This window comes from Mytilus edulis, chromosome 9, assembly GCF_963676685.1.
Source record: "Mytilus edulis chromosome 9, xbMytEdul2.2, whole genome shotgun sequence".
Lineage (NCBI taxonomy): Eukaryota > Metazoa > Mollusca > Bivalvia > Mytilida > Mytilidae > Mytilus > Mytilus edulis.
The window spans coordinates 64,900,873-64,918,619 of record NC_092352.1 but is presented as its reverse complement, the minus strand read 5'-3'; positions in this window follow the sequence as shown (position 1 = coordinate 64,918,619).

The following is a 17,747-nucleotide window of genomic DNA, read 5'->3' as shown; positions in this document are numbered from 1 at the left end:
TGGACTAAAGAAAGTAATTTCGGCACAAACCGATTATACCCTTTCAAAAACTATGTGTAGTCCCTTTTATAAAAGTGGCAGATTATCTTTCTATCTAGAGTATCTATGACAACTAACTGCTGCTCCTAGTGACGTTAGTCTTTGGTTTTTGAAAAGATTGGATATATTGTCACAATTCTTTTCTAAGGAACCGGTCTGATAAACAGGAAGTAGCCAGATTAGCTACTAAATACATGAACACTGAAATATAGTCACTTAAAATTCCCATGGCTATGTACATGTTCAGATACGAACTATGAAAATTTTGTTTATATCTTTAGAGAAGTAAAATCAAGTATGTATGTCTTTAGTTTTGTCAAATTGCTGTCTTGTTTTGTCCTGTTATTAGGTAACAGTACTGATACAATACTGTAAAAATACGGAGATGTGGTATGATTGCCAATGAGACGCCTACATGTATCCACTCAAGTTCAAATAAAGTGGATGTAAGCAGTTATATGCAACCATACAGCCTTCAACAATGAGAAAAATCATATCAAATAGACCCTTGTAAATAGGTGTTGATCAAATGATATTGTAAATAAGAGGGTTGTATATTTCATGACGGTATAATACTAAACCCCTAACAGGAGGGATTGTGCCTGATATTCATATGATGAAGACATAATCTTTCAATCAGTTTAATTAAGGTCTGGTTCTGGCATGTCAATAACTGCTAATAGTCTGTTGTTATTTATGTATTATTGTCATTTTGTTTATTTTCTTTTGTTTCATATTCTGACATCGGACTCGGACTTCTCTTAAACTGAGTTTTACTGTGCGTATTGTTTCGCGTTTGTTTTTTCTACATTGGCTACAGGTATAGGGGAGGGTTGAGATCTCAAAAAACATGTTTTATCCCGCCGCAATTTTGCGCCTGTCCCAAGTTAGGAGCCTCTGACCTTTGTTAGTCTTGTATGATTTATAATTTTAGTTTCTTGTGTATAATTCGGAGCTTAGTATGACGTCCATTATCACTGAACTAGTATACATATTTGTTTAGGGGCCAGCTGACGGACACCTCCGTGTGCGGGAGTTTCTCGCTACATTGAAGATCTATCGGTGGCCTTCGGCTGTTGTCTGCTCTATGGTCGGGTTGTTGTCTCCTTGACACATTCCCCATTTCCATACTCAATTTTATAGTATGATTTACATCTGCAATAATCACGAAACAATCAGAGACAAGTTTGTGTCTAAATCTGTATGTCCCACATAATCAAATTGACCGAAGAGAGAGGCGAAAGATACTAAAGGCTTATTCAAACACATAAGTCAGTAATAAACTGACAAAACCACGGCAAAAAAAAAGAGAAAGATTAAAAAACAAACAACAGAATGCAAAACACAACAAAGAACATCACAGACTGAACAAAACGAACCTCGCCAAAAAACTGGTGTGACCAAAATTTTATGACTAATTTATCTCAGCCTTACATTATTTAGCAGACCCTTTATTATACCAAACCAAACAAAGTTCTTTATGGTACAATGTTTTTGATCCATCGGTCTGTCAGTCCTGTTCTCGTTATTGCAACTCCTCTGAAACCACATAACAGAGTTTTATAAATCTTTGTAGATAATGAGGAAATTATGAAATTATCAATTCATTGATTTCCTATATACTCCTACAACAGTTTGTCATAAAATCTGTCTAAAGACCACAACAGAGTTTCATGAATTTTTTAGATAGTTAGGACATGCTATGTAAATGTGCATATTGGCAGAAAATCATGATTAATTTTTTTATGCCCCACCTACGATAGTAAATGGGCATTAGTTTTCCGGTCTATGCGTCTGCCCCTTCGTCCGTTTTCTCGCTTCAGGTTAAATGTTTTGGTCAAGGTAGTTTTTGTTGAAGGTCAGGTCCAATAAACTTGAAACTTAGTACATATGTTTCCAATAATATGTTTTTTTCTAAGCTTAATGCCAAAGAAGGTTTTTTTCCCCTATTTCACGGTCCAATGAACAAAGAAAATGATAGGGCAAGTGGGGAACGGTGTACGATGGACACATTCTTGTTTTTGTCGAGCCTGCGACTATTGTCACAGAAAGCTCGACATAGGAATGGTGATCCGGCGGCGGCGGCGACAGCGTTAGTTCACTTCTTAAAAGCTTTATATTTTAGACGGCGAACGACCTGGATGCTCCATACTTTAAATACACATGCCTTAAGTTTGGAAGTTTCCGTCTGTCACATGTCCATTGTCCTTGAACTCATTTTCATGGTTCAGTGACTACTTGAAAAAAAGTTAAAAGATTTTGTAATTTCTCTCATATTATGGGTAACTATGTTTAGTATTTGCGTACCTTGGTCAGCATGTCCATCAGACAGTTTTGACTTGACCTCGCCATCATTTCATGGATAAATGAAAAGGGTTAAGTTTTTGGTGGTCAAGTCTATATCTCAGATATTATATGAAATATGTCTTGTATATTTGGTGTATGGAAGGATTGTAAGGTGTACATGTCCAACTGGCAGGTGGCATCTGATCTTGACCTCATTTCCTTGGTTCAATGGTCAAAGTTAAGCTTTTGAGTTTTGTTCGTTTTTTCTAATACTATATGCAATAGGTCAACTTTATTTGCATTGGTGTCTGGAAATATCTTATGATGTCAGCCTCGCAAGTCTCATTTGACCTTGACCTCATTTTCGAGGTTCATTGTTCAGTGTTTAGTTTTTGTGCCAAGTGTCATCTGACCTTGACCTGATTTGTATTGAATGGTTGTAAGGTGTAAATGTATTCCTCATTTTGGTCATATGACCTTGATCTCATTTTCTTTGGTCATGTTATTAATAAGTTTATGTGATAATTGTAGTAAAACTTTATATTTAGGTCTATCAACATAAATAAGGCGAGAAATTTCAACGTGTGTACTCTTGTTAGGAATTAGGAACTATGCCTTCTGAACTTAGAATTTCGGCCTAAATATACTTCTGCATATCTTCTGAAATTACACAACAGAATTTCATGCGTGTTTGAACTAAATAATCTGTTGAAATTTTGTTTGCTTAGTGACAATGTCGGGCTGTGAAGTATGTGAGCGTGCTCACAAAGGTCCTTTGATTACACACAGTCAATGCATTGTCTGTGCTTCCCAGATACAGTCTGTATGCATTTTCTTTGTTGTAAATTAAATTAAGTTTATGTATTGTATGTCGTTCTTAGTCTTTATAAATTGTTTATATGCTTTGACTATGAGTCTAAGATACTTCTATTGTCGGTATATCTTACATTTAGTCGGTTAACACTGTCTATGGATCAGAGACACAGTATGTATGCATTGTAAGTTGTTCCAAGTTGAAATAAAAGTCTGTATGTTTTGCCTGTTACTGCAAGATAAAGTGTGTGCACTGCCTGTGGCTCTTATATACAGTCTGTATGCATTTTCTGTATGCTTTATCTATGGGTCTAATTTTTAGATACAGTCTGTATACAAACTGTATCTCTGACCCATATACAGTGTCCAAAAAAACTCTGTTTTAAGATCTCTAACCCATATACAGTGTGAAAATGATCTTTGGTTCTAAGATGCATTTTGTTTGATTGGCTGAATGCTTAGTATATATTGGTTTCGATATATGGTCTGTATGTATTGTATGGATCTTATATATTTGTATTTTTTTCCATCTAATGAGTAAGCCTTTTTCAACTGATTTTTATAGTTCGTTCTTATGTTGTACTGTTACACCAAAGTCTCAGGTTTTTGGAGGTTTGGGATCCCGCTAACATGTTTAACCCCGCCACATTCTGTATGTATGTGCCTGTCCCAAGTTAGGAGACCGTAATTCAGTGGTTGTCGTTTGTTTATATGTTACATATTTGTTTTTCGTTCATTTTTTGTATATAAATTAGGTCGTTAGTTTTTTCGTTTAAATTGTTTCACAATGTCATTTTGGGACTTGTTATAGGTGACTATGCGGTATGGGCTGTGCTCATTGTTGAAGGCCGTACGGTGACCTATAGTTGTTAATTTCTGTGCCATTTTGGTCTCTTGTGGAGAGTTGTCAGTAGTGTTTGTGGGACAGAATGAACCCAAAAAGGTGGACGTCGGACGCTGACGCTATATTTGGACCTGGGTGTGAACGCCGACGCCATATTTGGGCCTTAACGCGGACGCCATGGTCGACCATGAAATCGGGACGCGAATTTGAGGTTGGACCGTATGATTCGGACATCGAGACACCGATGCCATATTTGGGCTTTAAACTTGGACGCTATCCCTTAATGTTGCATCAGACTACCCTTTAAAGTGACGTCATACCCTTAAAAGTGGACGGCATATTCTCGAAAATGGACGAGAATTTGTCTTTGATAAACGCTTACCCAACCCCTAGGTAATAAGTCTGTGATAATTCTGAAACGAATCTTCTACCTCTTAAATAATTAACTGCTTATACATGTTTATAACAACTGTAAGAATTCTCCAAGATATACTATTTATATTAATCAGAAAAACTGTCACTCAATGCAGTAGGCGGAACTATTCCCGTGTAAAGAGAATTGGATTAAAATGTTTGATATCAATACATAAAATATTTGTCTTTATCTTTTTAATTTTTGGATTTCTTATCTTATTAACATGACAATCGTGAAACATTCAGTAGTATTGCTTTCTACGGAAGCCCATTTAGGACCTCCCAAAAATATAAAATTATTTGAATTCGAAATCACGAATTTAAATTGTTATCTCGAATTTTATAATTCGTTTTAACAGATTAAATTTGTGATAATGAATTGGTGAAAATCGTTATAACAGATCTTGTAATTCGTTATTAAGAATTAAATTCCTTATCACAATTTTTTGTAATTTGTGATAACGATAAATTCGTTATAACGATTTTATCGTTATAACGAATTGTAGAATTTGTTTAAACTGATTAAATTTGTGATAACGAATTTGTGGAATTCGTTATCACAGTTTTTATTGTAATTGGTAATTTCAGATTAAAATTCATTATCACAGATTTTTAGCTCACATGTCACACAGAATAAAGAGAGCTTTCTTCCTCACTCTGCACCCATCGCTGTTTATTACTTTTACAAAAATCTTCTTCATTAAAACCTTTTTGACAAAGTGAAACAAACTTGACCGCAATCAATTTAGTTTTAACGCATTTTACACTATACCTAGAAATTTTTGTCGTGTAAACGGGTGGGTTTATTAGCCAGTGACCCAGTTTACACACCGAAACTCTCCGGGGGAAAATATGTCTAATTCTTATATTTCTTGACCGAAATATTTTTATTTTTTATTTTCTACCAAAGTTTTTTTTAAGCGGTGAATATCATTAGTGTGTGTACCTGGATACATTTTACACAGATGCAACGGAAATAGTTTCGCATGGTTTATCGAAATGTAAACCTAGGGATGAAAATCTTAGGTTTTACACTTCGATTAACCATGTTGCCGAAACATTTCTTTTGCTTCTGTGTAAAATAATTAATTGGCGATACACACGAAGGAAATCGCCTGTCTAAGAAGACTTTAAATTAAGAAAAAGGAATACAAATGTTACTGTCACGAATTATGGGTATCAAACACATTTTTTATGCCCCCGCCGCTAGGCGTGGGAGAAGTTTAGTCTAGCCCTTGTCCGTCAGTCCATTCCGTTTGTCGGGTACGTTCCCAGAAATGGTTTCCGTTTGCCTCAACCAAATGTTATAAATTCAACTTATACACTATGCCAATTACTAAAACACACAGATAAAATTTGAAATTGAAGGTCGTCTCTTTTATAGTTCGTGAGTTATGCCCCTTTACAAATGGTCAAAGACGTAATGCTTATTCTGTAATTTCCGCTCTCTACATTTAGTTTGCCTCAACCAAATGTTATTGAATTAATACACAATGTTTATTAACACAAAACACTGAGTCTGATGATCAAGTTTGAAATTGGGTGACGTCACTTTTACCGTTCTGAACTTGTGCCCATTCAGCGCTAATTTACAAAAACAAAACAAAACCAACAAACAGCCAAATTAAGTGTCCAATCAATTTTGCTAATTTTTAAAATAGAAATTGTTAAAACTAAATTGCTCGTGGTCAAGTTTGTTTAACTTTGACCAAAAGGTTTCAGTAAAGAGAAAAAAGCTAACTTAACCCTGTGTGCCAGGTGAGGTAGTTCAAATTTAGGTGAAAATGTTTTTAATCTGGAATCACAAATTACATTAAAAAAAAATGTGATAACAAATTCCACAAATTCGTTATCACGAATTTAATCCGTAATAACCATTTATACAATTTGTTATAACGATTTTAATTCGGTATCACACATTACAAAAAATTGTGATAACGAATTTAATTCGTAATAATTCGTAACGAATTACAAAATCTGATATAACGATTTCCAACAATTCGTTCTCACAAATTTAAGCTGTTATAACGAATTATAAAATTCGTTATAACGATTTAAATTCGTGATTTCGAATTCAAATTATATTTGTGGGAGGTCCTATGGGCGTCCGTAGCTTTCCGACTTATTTGAACCACTTAATTAATATCCTATGGTCCTGTTTAACATGACATCTCAAATAATTAGATTAAGAGATAAAGCACATCTGGTGATTAAAAATAAGTATCTTTATACACTTTCTTTCAATAACATGTTTACAGGTGTACACATTTTTATTTGGTTCTAATTAACGGACACCAATTATAAAAATATAGTCTGTGACATTAAATAATTATCTTTATCTTTTAGATAAGCATGACAACCGTAAACATTGACTAGTATTGCATTCCAACTCATTTCAACCACATATAATTACTATCATATGATTAGGATTTCAACCCAAATGATTAACTAAAACCACGTCTGGTCATTTTAAATTGTTTCTCATTTAACATAATCTTAACTATATATTTGAAAATTCCACGGTCGTAGTTGGTTTTTATCTTCAAAAATACACGGATAATATATTAAATCAATCAATATTTATATACAAGGAGTTTGGACTGGGTTTACAGAATAGAGAATAATGGACGAAAAAATAAATAAAGAATGATATGGGCGAGAAAAATAAAGAATAAAGAAATATGACCAAAATAAATATAAAGAATAGTGAAATAGGGACTGGTAAAATATATCGAATAGAGAAATATACGGCTGCTTAAATATAAGGAATTAAGAATTATGGGATGTTAAACTATAAAAAAATTATAAAGGAATACAAACAAATACGACTGTTACAGTATATAATTGCAGTAGCATTTTTTGTTTGTTTGTGCACGTGCAAGAATTATGTCCGTGCAGAGAAACAAGAACCGGTTTGAACCGGTATAAATGAGATGATTCTGGCTCTGTAGGTGGCCGGCTCTTAGCATACGGTCCAATCAAACAAGTTTTATGTCTATATAGTCCTTAACATAAAATTATGATGAAGATTACTAAATGCTTAAGGAGTAAAGATGATCAGGAGGATTCATTAATTATACAGAAACATAAAAAAATTGTATTGACTATAAAAATTATTTCAACCGTATAGAAGATAAATTAGTCTACTGTACTTATACACAACACATTTTAGCCTATTGCAAGGCAAAATTTATGTTCCTATCCTATATACCCTTTATCCCGCGGGGTGGCCTCTTTTACAAGACCTATACCTATTGTATTTATGGTTAACGTGTTCTAAACATTCATGAATTATTTGCCACTGGACGTTAAGCAATCAATTACTATTTCCGTTTATTTCCTTAAATACGGCTTTGAGTATAACAAAGCTGTAAGAGAGATACTAAATGTTTCACTGGAATTAACACTATGGACGAGTTTTGTTTATTTATTAATAGCGAAAACTCGCTTTCATCCATCGTTTGAAAATAACGTACGTGGCAATTTCAAAGTGCGCCTTGCAAAACGCTATACGTTGGATGGATCGTGGGAATGTGCATTGAAGGTGTCGTTCATACCGGAATTAGAAGCCTAAACGAGACGTATGTACTTCTGTTCCGATTTCGTGCACCAGTCGTACGTTAGGGAAAATCTCTCCATATTCTCCAGTCGATATGATTAAATGAAGATATCACGGACGTGACGTTTGGGAAACCAGTCTATTTCACGGTAACCAGGAATGAATTGTATCACATCGAATTTGTTTTGAGATACGATCATCTTCAAATATGTCGTCTAAAAGATGACCATGTATTTCTCTTGCTATATTTTCGAAGGAAGTGAAGTAAATCTATAAGAGGAAACTACTCACTGTCATTTAGGAAATTACGAGTATGTTTAATTGCAATATTTGCTGTAAAGTGTATGTGTGGCCGCACGATCTCCAAAGACATATAAGAAGTAAGCATTCTTCCGATGAGCCACTATACCACCCAGGTGTTACCAAGCAGCAGCAAAAGCAGTAACAGCAGCAGCAGAAAAAGAAGCAGCAGCAGAAAAAGAAGCAGCAGCAGAAGGCTTTCGTGTTTAGACACCCTTTCATCATGATTGTGTCCGGTCCAACCTCCTGCGATAAAACTTATTTTATTTTATTTGTTTCAACACATAAAAAAACTGTGAAGTCCTAGTCCAGACAGGATCGTTTGGTTGTATAAAAGGTGGCAACCTCTTTACGAGAAAATACAACGAACATGCAGTGCTTCCACACGTTGAATTCATTCGTGGAATTCCTTTTGATCTCGAAAGGGACGATTTTTTCGATCCCAACATTCGAAACATGATCCTATTAGATGACCTCATGTCGACATCGGACAAAGACTCCAGAATAAATGATTTGTTTACGGAAGGGTGTCACCATAGGAATTTATCGGTCGTCGTTTTTAATCAGAATTCATACTTTGACAAAGACCCCACCCAGAGACGAAACTGTTATTATCTCATTCTCTTTAATAACCCCATTGATCGACAGCCCATCGTGACTCTTGGCCGACAGATGTATCCTTCTCGAGGGGACTTCTTTCTCCGGAAATTTGAAGAGGCAAAGAGGACACCTTTCGGGTACTTTCTTGTTGACCTAAAAGCTAGAACCCCAGATGCCTCCAGATTGCACACAGAGGTCTTGCAGGTCGGTCAAGGAGAGACACCAGACGGACAGAGGGATGACGACCGTCTCTCGAATACTTTTGAAGACGATAGTTCGGTCTCATCAGACGAAGATATTGCCGACGAGACAACACATATTTCGTCAGAGGATGCTGAAACACGGAAAGATCTCATCGCCTGTCAGGATTGCGGAGTACTTAGTGTTTGCTCACCTACGTGGATGAGAAGCCCAACGTCAGCAAGGTTGTGGGAATAAAAACGGCATTGCCCTTAACGATGACCGGGAAAGATGTAGAGGATGCTTTGAGTGGATTGCCCGTGACCGTTTGCTGTGCAGAAGACTTGCCTAGATATGTGAGCGACAGGCGTAGAAGGTTTGTGGTCAATACGGACAACTGTGATCAAAAGGGGAGTCATTGGGTTGCATTTCATTTCCCCGCATCGGGTCCATCAGAATTTTCGACTCCTTAGGACGATTACCGGAAAAGTACCAACGCTATTTCAGAAATGTACTCATCGTCAATGGACCGAAATACTGTGTGGTTTGCAATCAAATCCAACCCGATGATTCAGATACATGTGGCCTGTATTGCATTTATTACGTCAAATTGAGATGTCGGGACTCGAGATGAAGGACATTATCAACAACTTTTCATCCACTGACACGATTCAGAATGACAGTAAACTCGTAGCTCTATTTGGTTAAATGAAAAATAATGATACAAAAAAAAAATAATGAAAAAAGAAAGAAAAAAAAAACAGAAGAAAAGAAAAAAAAATCTTAAAACACCTACATGGATGTATAACAGGTCTCAAGTCTTGAAAAACTCTTTCTAGGGTCACTAAAAGTATTCACCCTGGAGGGTAGCCTGGTCAAACATTAAGATATAGCGTCCAGGATTTAAGCCCAAATATGGCGTCGGCGTCTCGATGTCCGAGTAACATGGTCCAACCCGAAGTTTGCGTCTTGATTTCAGGGTCGACTATGGCGTCCGCTTTAATGCCCAAATATGGCGTCGGCGTCTGCGCCAACTTTCGAATATGGCGTCAGCGTCCGACGTTCACATTAATGGGGGTCATTCTGTCCCACAAACACTACTGATGTCTCATTGACAATCATACAACATCTACTTTTTTATATTATATATGTATTATCTATACGTATATATTTTCTATATACGAATTTTACATGTTTAGATGATGCAATGAAAATTCAGAAGATATGTGGTAATATTGCCAATGGGAAACTTATCCACCAAAGACAAACGAATGTGAATCAGCCATGAGTTACACATATGTATTCATGTAAAATGCTATTAAAACCCATTCCTGACTAGATGTGACGAAAAACGAAAACTAACAGCCCGATTAATGCTGAAACGATAAACGTAAAATTAATATCAAAGACAGCAACCAATAACAATACAGTGCTCCTATATATCGTCTATCAACAGTATTTATCTATACCTACCGTCGGTGGTTAACATGCAATACAGTACTCCTATTTACCGTTTATCAACAGTATTTGTCCATATCTACCGTCAGTGGTTAACATACAATATAGTGCTCCTATATACCGTCTATCAACAGTATTTGTCTATACCTACTGTCGGTAGTTAACATACAGTATAGTGCTCCTATACACCGTATATCAACAGTATTTGTCTGTACCTACCGTCGGTGGTTAACATACAATACAGTGCTCCATTACACAGTCTATTGACAGTTGTCTATACCTACCGTCGGTGATTAACATGCAATATAGTGCTCCTATATACCGTCTACCAACAGTATTTATCTATACCTACTGTCGGTGGTTAACATGCAATACAATACTCCTATTCACCGTATATCAACAGTATTTGTCTATACCTACCGTCGGTGGTTAACATACAATATAGTGCTCCTATATACCGTCTATCAATAGTATTTGTCTATACCTACTGTAGGTAGTTAACATACAATATAGTGCTCATATATACCGTCTATCAACAGTATTTGTCTATACCTACTGTCGGTAGTTAACGTACAATATAGTGTTCCTATATACCGTCTATCACCAGTATTTGTCTATACCTACCGTCGGTAGTTAACATACAATATAGTGCTCCTATATACAGTCTATCAACAGTATTTGTCTATACCTACCGTCGGTAGTTAACATACAATATAGTGCTCCTATATACCGTCTATCACCAGTATTTGTCTATACCTACTGTCGGTAGTTAAAATACAATATAGTGCTCCTATATACCGTCTATTAACAGTATTTGTTTATACCTACCGTAGGTGGTTAACATACAATATAGTGCTCCTATATACCGTCTATCAAGAGTTTTAGTCTATACCTACTGTTGGTAGTTAACGTACAATGTAGTGCTCCAATATACCGTCTATCAACAGTATTAGTCTATACCTACTGTCGGTAGTTAACATACAATATAGTGCTCCTATAATCCGTCTATCAACAGTATTTGTCTATACCCACTGTCGGTGGTTAACATACAATATAGTGCTCCTATAAACCGTCTATCAACAGTATTTGTCTATACCTACTGTCGGTAGTTAACATACAATATAGTGCTCCTATATACAGTCTATCAACAGTATTTGTCTATACCTACCGTCGGTGGTTAACATACAATATAGTGCTCCTATATACCGTCTATTAAGAGTTTTAGTCTATACCTACTGTCGGTGGTTAACATGCAATACAGTACTCCTATTTACCGTTTATCAACAGTATTTGTCCATATCTACCGTCAGTGGTTAACATACAATATAGTGCTCCTATATACCGTCTATCAACAGTATTTGTCTATACCTACTGTCGGTAGTTAACATACAGTATAGTGCTCCTATACACCGTATATCAACAGTATTTGTCTGTACCTACCGTCGGTGGTTAACATACAATACAGTGCTCCATTACACAGTCTATTGACAGTTGTCTATACCTACCGTCGGTGATTAACATGCAATATAGTGCTCCTATATACCGTCTACCAACAGTATTTATCTATACCTACTGTGGGTGGTTAACATGCAATACAATACTCCTATTCACCGTATATCAACAGTATTTGTCTATACCTACCGTCGGTGGTTAACATACAATATAGTGCTCCTATATACCGTCTATCAATAATATTTGTCTATACCTACTGTAGGTAGTTAACATACAATATAGTGCTCATATATACCGTCTATCAACAGTATTTGTCTATACCTACTGTCGGTAGTTAACGTACAATATAGTGCTCCTATATACCGTCTATCACCAGTATTTGTCTATACCTACCGTCGGTAGTTAACATACAATATAGTGCTCCTATATACAGTCTATCAACAGTATTTGTCTATACCTACCGTCGGTAGTTAACATACAATACAGTACTCCTATATACCGTCTATCACCAGTATTTGTCTATACCTACTGTCGGTAGTTAACATACAATATAGTGCTCCTATATACCGTCTATCAACAGTATTTGTCTATACCTACCGTCGATGATTAACATACGATATAGTGCTATTATATATACCGTCTATCAAGAGTTTTAGTCTATACCTACTGTTGGTAGTTAACATACAATATAGTGCTCCTATATACCGTCTATCAACAGTATGTGTCTATACCTACTGTCGGTAGTTAAAATACAATATAGTGCTCCTATATACCGTCTATTAACAGTATTTGTTTATACCTACCGTAGGTGGTTAACATACAATATAGTGCTCCTATATACCGTCTATCAAGAGTTTTAGTCTATACCTACTGTTGGTAGTTAACGTACAATGTAGTGCTCCAATATACCGTCTATCAACAGTATTAGTCTATACCTACTGTCGGTAGTTAACATACAATATAGTGCTCCTATAATCCGTCTATCAACAGTATTTGTCTATACCCACTGTCGGTGGTTAACATACAATATAGTGCTCCTATAAACCGTCTATCAACAGTATTTGTCTATACCTACTGTCGGTAGTTAACATACAATATAGTGCTCCTATATACAGCCTATCAACAGTATTTGTCTATACCTACCGTCGGTGGTTAACATACAATATAGTGCTCCTATATACCGTCTATTAAGAGTTTTAGTCTATACCTACTGTCGGTAGTTAACATACAATATAGTGCTCCTATATACAGTCTATCACCAGTATTTGTCTATACATACTGTCGGTAGTTAACATACAATATTTTGTTCCTATATACCGTCTATCAACAGTATTTGTCTATACCTACTGTCGGAAGGTAACATACAATATAATGCACCTTTATACTGTCTATCAACAGTATTTGTCTATACCTACCGTCGGTGGTTAACATACAATATAGTGCTCCTATATACCGTCTATCAGCAGTATTTGTCTATACCTACCGTCGGTGGTTAACATACAATATAGTGCTCCTATATACCGTCTATCACCAGTATTCGTCTATACCTACTGTCGGTAGTTAACATACAATATAGTGCTCCTATATACCGTCTATCACCAGTATTTGTCTATACCTACCGTCGGTGATTAACATACGATATAGTGCTATTATATATACCGTCTATCAAGAGTTTTAGTCTTTACCTACTGTTGGTAGTTAACATACAATATAGTGCTCCTATATACCGTCTATCAACAGTATTTGTCTATACCTACTGTCGGTGATTAACATGCAATATTGTGCTCCTATATACCGTCTATCAACAGAATTTATCTATACCTACCGTCGGTGATTAACATGCAATAAAATGCTCCTATATACCGTCTATTATTAATTATTTTTCTAAACCTACCGTCGGTAGTTAACATGCGATATAGTGCTCCTATATACCGTCTACCAACAGTATTTATCTATACCTACCGTCGGTAGTTAACATACAATATAGTGCTCCTATATACAGTCTATCAACAGTATTTGTCTATACCTACTGTCGGTAGTTAACATACAATATAGTGCTCCTATATACCGTCTATCACCAGTATTTGTCTATACCTACTGTCGGTAGTTAACATACAATATAGTGCTCCTATATACCGTCTATCAACAGTATTTGTCTATACCTACCGTCGATGATTAACATACGATATAGTGCTATTATATATACCGTCTATCAAGAGTTTTAGTCTATACCTACTGTTGGTAGTTAACATACAATATAGTGCTCCTATATACCGTCTATCAACAGTATATGTCTATATCTACTGTCGGTAGTTAAAATACAATATAGTGCTCCTATATACCGTCTATCAACAGTATTTGTTTATACCTACCGTAGGTGGTTAACATACAATATAGTGTTCCTATATACCGTCTATCAAGAGTTGTAGTCTATACCTACTGTTGGTAGTTAACGTACAATGTAGTGCTCCTATATACCGTCTATCAACAGTATTTGTCTATACCTACTGTCGGTAGTTAACATACAATATAGTGCTCCTATAATCCGTCTATCAACAGTATTTGTCTATACCTACTGTCGGTGGTTAACATACAATATAGTGCTCCTATAAACCGTCTATCAACAGTATTTGTCTATACCTACTGTCGGTAGTTAACATACAATATAGTGCTCCTATATACAGTCTATCAACAGTATTTGTCTATACCTACCGTCGGTGGTTAACATACAATATAGTGCTCCTATATACCGTCTATCAAGAGTTTTAGTCTATACCTACTGTCGGTAGTTAACATACAATATAGTGCTCCTATATACAGTCTATCACCAGTATTTGTCTATACATACTGTCGGTAGTTAACATACAATATTTTGTTCCTATATACCGTCTATCAACAGTATTTGTCTATACCTACTGTCGGAAGGTAACATACAATATAGTGCACCTTTATACTGTCTATCAACAGTATTTGTCTATACCTACCGTCGGTGGTTAACATACAATATAGTGCTCCTATATACCGTCTATCAACAGTATTTGTCTATACCTACCGTCGGTGGTTAACATACAATATAGTGCTCCTATATACCGTCTATCACCAGTATTTGTCTATACCTACTGTCGGTAGTTAACATACAATATAGTGCTCCTATATACCGTCTATCACCAGTATTTGTCTATACCTACCGTCGGTGATGAACATACGATATAGTGCTATTATATATACCGTCTATCAAGAGTTTTAGTCTTTACCTACTGTTGGTAGTTAACATACAATATAGTGCTCCTATATACCGTCTATCAACAGTATTTGTCTATACCTACTGCCGGTAGTTAACATACAATATAGTGCTCCTACATGTGTATATACCGTCTATCAACAGTATTTGTCTATACCTACCGTCAGTGGTTAACATACAATATAGTGCTCCTATATACCGTCTATCAAGAGTTTTAGTCTATACCTACTGTCGGTAGTTAACATACAATATAGTGCTCCTATATACAGTCTATCAACAGTATTTGTCTATACCTACCGTCGGTGGTTAACATACAATATAGTGCTCCTATATACCGTCTATCAAGAGTTTTAGTCTATACCTACTGTCGGTAGTTAACATACAATATAGTGCTCCTATATACAGTCTATCACCAGTATTTGTCTATACATACTGTCGGTAGTTAACATACAATATTTTGTTCCTATATACCGTCTATCAACAGTATTTGTCTATACCTACTGTCGGAAGGTAACATACAATATAGTGCACCTTTATACTGTCTATCAACAGTATTTGTCTATACCTACCGTCGGTGGTTAACATACAATATAGTGCTCCTATATACCGTCTATCAACAGTATTTGTCTATACCTACCGTCGGTGGTTAACATACAATATAGTGCTCCTATATACCGTCTATCACCAGTATTTGTCTATACCTACTGTCGGTAGTTAACATACAATATAGTGCTCCTATATACCGTCTATCACCAGTATTTGTCTATACCTACCGTCGGTGATGAACATACGATATAGTGCTATTATATATACCGTCTATCAAGAGTTTTAGTCTTTACCTACTGTTGGTAGTTAACATACAATATAGTGCTCCTATATACCGTCTATCAACAGTATTTGTCTATACCTACTGCCGGTAGTTAACATACAATATAGTGCTCCTACATGTGTATATACCGTCTATCAACAGTATTTGTCTATACCTACCGTCAGTGGTTAACATACAATATAGTGCTCCTATATACCGTCTATCAAGAGTTTTAGTCTATACCTACTGTTGGTAGTTAACATACAATATAGTGCTCCTATGTACCGTCTATCAACAGTATTTGTCTATACCTACCGTCGGTGGTTAACATGCAATATAGTCCTCCTATATACTGTTTATCAACAGTATTTGTCTATACCTACCGTTGGTGGTTAACATGCCATACAGTACTCCTATATATCGTCTATCAACAGTATTTGTCTGTACCTACCGTCGGTGGTTAACATGCCATACAGTACTCCTATATACCGTATATCAATACTATTTTTCTCTACCTACCGTCGGTGGTTAACATATAATACAGTGCACCTATATACCGTCTATTATCAGTATTTTTCTAAACCTACCATAGGTGGTTAATATGCAATATAGTGCTCCTATATACCGTCTATCAACACTATGTTTCTAACCTGTTTCTATACCCACCGTCGGTGGTTAACATGCAATACAGTGCACCTATATACCGTATATCAACAGTATTTGTCTATACCTATCGTCGGTGGTTAACATGCAATATAGTCCTCCTATATACTGTCTATCAACAGTATTTAGTCTATACCTACCGTCGGTGGTAAACATGACATATAGTACTCCTATATACCGTATATCAACAGTACCTGTTTATACCTACCATCGGTGGTTAACAAGCAATACAGTACTCCTATATACCGTATATCAAAAGTATTTGTCTATACCTACCGTCGGTGGTTAACGTAAAATATAGTGCTGTCTATTAAAATTATGTGTCTATACATACTGTCGGTGGTTAACATACAATAAAGTGCTCCTATAAACCGTCTATCAACAGTTTTCATTTATACTTACCGTCGATGGTCAATATAACGTATTATATGGTCCGTATATAGTGCTCATATATACCGTCTGTCAAAAGTATCTGAATTTACCTACCGTCGGTGGTTAACATACAATATGGTGCTCCTATATACCGTCTATTAACAGTATTTCTTTATACCTACCGTCGGTGGTTAACGTAAAATATAGTGCTCCTTTATATACCGTCTTTCAATAGTATTTCTTTATACCTACTGTCGGTGGTTAACATAGAATTTAGTGCTCCTATATACCGTCTATCAACCGTATTTGTCTATACCTACCGGCGGTTGTTATCAAAACAAACTATTTTCAATCGACAGTCCAAAGTTTCGTATCTATACTTCACTCTGAATGACTGATGACATTTATTTGACCAGTAACATTCCCTATTGTATTCATTATTTAGTTTTCTCCCTGAACTTGTCTGAAATATTTGCGGCTGTACTGATGGCAAACAACAATCAATCAATTTCTTAAAGTACTTCTTAATCTAAATAATATATTATTTTTTAATCTAACCAGTAATATGTGATCGGTGAATGTACGTATGACAATTACGCCAATTTTGAAAAAGCATATTTTTTTTCATTTGCGCACATTGACATTTTTTAATTTGCGCCAAATTGATTCGAAAGGTTAGGTCTGATAAATTTAGATGATAAAATTAAACTTGTTTAAC